This window comes from Asterias rubens, chromosome 8, assembly GCF_902459465.1.
Source record: "Asterias rubens chromosome 8, eAstRub1.3, whole genome shotgun sequence".
Lineage (NCBI taxonomy): Eukaryota > Metazoa > Echinodermata > Asteroidea > Forcipulatida > Asteriidae > Asterias > Asterias rubens.
The window spans coordinates 13,793,901-13,799,354 of record NC_047069.1 but is presented as its reverse complement, the minus strand read 5'-3'; positions in this window follow the sequence as shown (position 1 = coordinate 13,799,354).

Here is a 5,454-nt window from a genome sequence, read left to right as displayed (position 1 = left end):
CATCACTATCACGGCGTGTTTATCTGTGATCATTCACAGTTCAACTTTGTTTTTGCCAAACTTATTACTTCAAAAAACCTAACAACACTGATGTAGACATAGTGCATAACATAACATCTCAAGTTCAAAGTTATTTCATACGACTAACTGAGCTACTTTTTAACACCTCACACTAAAGGGGTTTATTATGCGAGGGAGCCCAATACCACCAGTATTTGAGAGGTAAGCCTAAATCGATATTCCCTTCGAAGTGCTTGGAAGTAAATGTGTCTATGTTTAAGTATCATATTACTTGATTCTTTGCTTATAACGCCCTCCCTGCATGGAATTGTGCATACCCCCTCACCACCCCCATAAGACTCACGAACTGCTGATGGTCATTACCTTTGTAATGTTAAAAACAAAATAATATTAATCAATTCATTATGTATTCCCCATGGAAGGGAACACCTGCCATCTGTTGCATTTCAATCGAGAAAAAGTGCAATGAATGATGTATCCATGGTGTTGCGATTGAACAAGCCTAAACTTAGAGTATAAAATACCTTTATTTTGTTCATTATTTTTGAATTATTAAAAGACAAGTGTCAGTCATGTAAGTCGTTTTTGATGGAACTGGGAGGAGGCATGGATTAAAGCCACTAGACACTATTGGTTATTGTCATTGATCAGTCTTCTCACACTTGGTGTATCTCAACATTATGCATAAAATAACAAACCTGTGAAAATTTGAGCTCAATCGGTCGTCGGAGTTGCGAGATATTAATGAAAGAAAAAACACCCTTGTCACACGAAGTTGTTTGCTGTCAGATACTTGATTTCGTACCTCAAATTCTAAATCCGAGGTCTCGAAATCAAATTTCGTGGAAAATGACTTCTTTTTCGAAAACTACGTTACTTCAGAGGGAGCCATTTCTCACAATGTTTTTTATACTATCAACCTCTCCCCATTACTCGCTACCAAGTAGGGTGGTTCGCTGATAATTATTTTGAGTAATTACCAATAGTGTCCACTGCACTTTAATATAAAGATGCAAGTTGGGTCAAAAGACTTCAAAATACCACGCTTGGCGGGATCGATTTACACGGGATCGCTGCGATTAAACTGCTCGTATAGACTGTTGAATAGTTTAACTGGTTATTGGAGACTTCTTGTGACCCATTTTACATTTGGAGGGTTTTCTTGTACCTCTCCAATCCATATACGATTACCATCACAGTTTCAGACAGGATTATCATCTTGTATGGAACCCGATATGTAAAAGACTATTAACACTCTCATGATGTCGTTGGCTGATTACAATTTCAATTTGAAATTTAAAAACAACAAATCCGATTCGGGGGAAAAATAAAGTTGCTGATGATGAAGCTGTGTAATGAATTCATGGAGAGAGATAATTGCATTAGTGTTTCAGATATACCATCCATTTGGGGACACCACAAGTGCTTTTACAAAGCAAATTACCAATTGGTAAATTTGTTTTTTAAGTAGGTTCGGTTGCTTTGGGAATTAAACAAAAGTCAAAAGGGTTAGGGAATTAACTCCAAAAGATTGATTATTACTTTCGATCTTGTTGAACATCACTTGAGACTTCATTGCCTTGCCTAGTAAAGCATTTTTTCCACTCATATTACAGAACTGTGCAACTGTCTTTATGATAAATCTTGTCAGAACACTGATTTGTTAAGCTTTCAGTCTGGAACTAGACCGAGAGCATTGAAATTAATGTACGCTTCTACCGCACCCTCGATTATGTGAGGTGGTGCCCATAATGTGACCGTCGGATGGGTTATACCAGGCGACAAATTCATGAAGTTATTAAGCAGAAAATACTGCTTAGCAGTTTTCTCTGCTAAGCCAAAAATTAGCGGAGCATGCAGCAGTAACAACAATGTAATTGTAACGTGACTGGTAACCTATTTTCTTCCTTGGCAAGTGTTTGTGCTTACAAAGGCTTTATGAAATTGAGCCCTTCATCCACAGGTACTGGTAGTTAACCTACTATGCTCCACATCAACCCTTTTAATTTATTTTATTTTTTATATTATATTTTTTTAACTTAATTCTTCGGACAATAAAATCAAGCAGAGGCCGTCAAGGGAAGGGCAAACGTGAAAGAAAAAAACTGTCATCAAAAAAGATTTGCCCTCCCAGAACTCCCATTTTATAATTTTTAGCATGCACACATCGAAGTGCAGAATGATTTACTTCCAAGTTCTGTCATGGATTCTTTTGCAAACATCTTGTTTTTATTCCATCCAAGTCAATGATTTTGGCTCGACGAACCATAGGATGCCCGAAGCAACACCCTAAAGCACAACCCGGAGACAACCCAGATCCGCCTGACTCCTTACATTACACACCACTGTTCCTACCTAAGCCAATGAAACACATCTTGGGAAAGAGGTTCCTCTCAAAAACGTATAGCTATAGGTAATAAAGATGTGGGCAAAAACTGTGCTTTTGTCCGGAATGTCCACAACCATTCGCTAAGCTGCTTGACTATTATTAGTGACGAAAATAATAAGCATTCGGTATTTACTGCCTTGCAAACAACATTATCCCGGTTGCCGTCGTAAAGAGCATGCACATTATCTTTCATTCTTGACATATACTATAACATCTATAATATTTTCCATATAGTATAATTATACTTTGCCATGTTCCCCAAGCACTCCTGTCACAAGTAACAAGAGAGTATACAGAAATACACTTATTGTATTTTGTGTCAACGTTTTTCCCTAGTTAGGCGATGGATATGTGTTCTACGGGAAATCTCGTAGGCAAATGGGTTTTGTACCTTTGATTATTTCTGTGTCTGCAAAGACAATTTTGAAGAATTTGATTTTTGGAAGGTCTCACACTTATTAAAATGGGTATCACTCACCTATGCTTCTGTAACAGCAGATTGAATAAGCGTCTTCGTGAAGACCCAAGTTGATCCTGCAGGAAACAGTACTTCATTCTCCATATTGTGGATGCATTGCCTATGAGCAAATTTCATGCTGAGACTCAAGTAGTATTTTGATGATGAACAGTTCAACAAAACTGCCTTTGTGTGGCTTTCACATTCCTGAGATGCTCACCTGGGCTTTGCTTGACCACTATAAACTCTGGAATCTAATAATAGAAGAAAACACAATGCACTATTTAAGTGGCATTCCTTCAATATGCAGGCACTTCTGCCAAACTTCATTCAACACTGCACTTTCAAATAAAACCCATTGGGCCTATAATGTCATTGAAAATCAACATCAACGCATGACATTTCACCTGTCTTCACTTTGAATGCCATTTCACTAATTCAAATAAGTGCCTGATTTTGACTTGAGCCATCTCGTAGCAATGTTTTTGCATTTAAAATCTGATTTGACATCCATGTCTAAGAAATGAATCCACTTTCAAATTTACTTGAGTGCCACCATAATCCATTGGCAAGAGCATTGGTGTCAAACAACTGTTTTCAAATTGAAAAGTATATATTATGTTGACACCTGTAACTTTAAATTAGTTACTATTGCCAAACAAATGTCAACACACTTTTTTACAGATCCTATCACTGGACATTATCAAGAGCTCAAAATGAAAATGTTTGAATCATGCTCTTTTGACTGATAAACTGGGTAATAGTTAAAGCGGAATTCCAAGCTTACACACCCAAAAGATTTATGCACTTTACAGGGCTACAAAAGCTGTATGTCTTTGGTCTGTGTGCTGTGAAATTGTGCCACATAGCGCTCACTATAGGTACATTGTATCGTGCGGACTTCTGTGGACCTCAGCGAATTTCCACCCAGAACAAAGCCTCTCATGTGGCTGGGCTTTTAATCCCTATTATATATGAATTTCCACAATTTCGGGTCCTCACCCCCACACCAAATAAACAAACAAACAAACAAAAAAGCCTGTAGGTAGCAGATGTTAGTAATTGTTTCATTAGTTTTACTACGAAAGAGATACATGAACACAAGCTAATGAAAGAGCACAAAACTTTATGAAACTGCAACAAAAATGTTGCTTACCGGAATAATAAGGTTACCAGCCATCATACCATGTCCTATGGACAATCTGTGACAGGTATGCTTATTTTTGTTAAGCAGAAACTGTTTAAGCAGTCTATTCTGCTTAATAACCAGCTCTAAGAAATTTGGTCCCTGGGTTCAATTAGCACTTAGTTAAAAAATAACTTTGATAAGTTTTCAATTACTCAAATTACTCAGCTCTACTTAAGTACTTGACTACAACACTAAACAATACAAATCACTTTGGCAATTTACAGAAAACTCATTATATATGAATCACTTTATTTTGTTTGAAAAACATTATTGTTACACACATAAAAGTAAAAAAACAGTTCGGTCTCTTTAATTTTCTCCTCAGTAGTACTGCAGAATAAGGGTTACAGCATATTTTTCAGTTTATCACATTCTTCTCTTTCCAAACATGTTTCCTTTTCCCCCTTTTGAAATGAAACAGCTGTATAGGCAAAATTATTCAGTTGCAAGTTTTAAACATTTTCTTTAAAACTGAAATTCGTAGAGTCAGCAGCAACGACGTGTATACAATGTCCCTTTATAAAATGAATATGCAATTTATTAGTAGGAGTGACATTGGGGGCTCGAACAGACACTATTGCAAGTTTCACATTAATCAAACGATAGAGGGCGATATTTACATTGTATGTACTGTTTGATGGAGACGAAACAGATTTGCTCAAATTGCAGAGCAAAAACCAAACATTTATCTTAAAATGTGCAATGATAAAAAAGTGCTGTCTATTCAAAAAGACTCACCTTGTATCAGTGTTCCATGAATTTTATTCACAGTATAGTATCCAGTGTCCACATGAACGGAAATTTGGTAAAATAATAGAAATGTGATCAGTTTTTACACCGTGGTTCCAGCAGCCATTTGTAACGAGAAAAGTTCAGTTCGGAAAAACCGAATCACAAAAGCAACTTCGAAAAGCCTCCGCCAATCAAAACATAACTTCCACTACTTCAGTAATAATGATGCTGTTATTACATACAAGTAGAAATTTTGATTCAAAATATTCTTTTAACGTGATCAAATGAAGTAAAAATGCAATTTATGGATACATAACTATATTCGCTTTCTGTCACTTGGTCCTACTTTATGTTGCGTATGTAGGTTGAAGCATGTATTTTGGTGACGTGGTTCAAGATTCATTGTCCCGTGACCTTTGACATTTTGTGAAGTTGATCTCGTTGGTTTATTTATTTTTTGTCTGCAAATATATGTCAACAAAGACACGAAATGATGAAAATAAATAACAATGTTTACAATTAACTAATAAACAAAACCATTTCGAAAACTTAAAAGCCGAGATTGTGTTTTCGGCAGGTTTACAATCGCAGCACAGGTGTTTTTCAATCAATCAACAAGTCGCGTGTACTAGACTCGTCCGCATCGCATTTTGTGCACCAGACTAT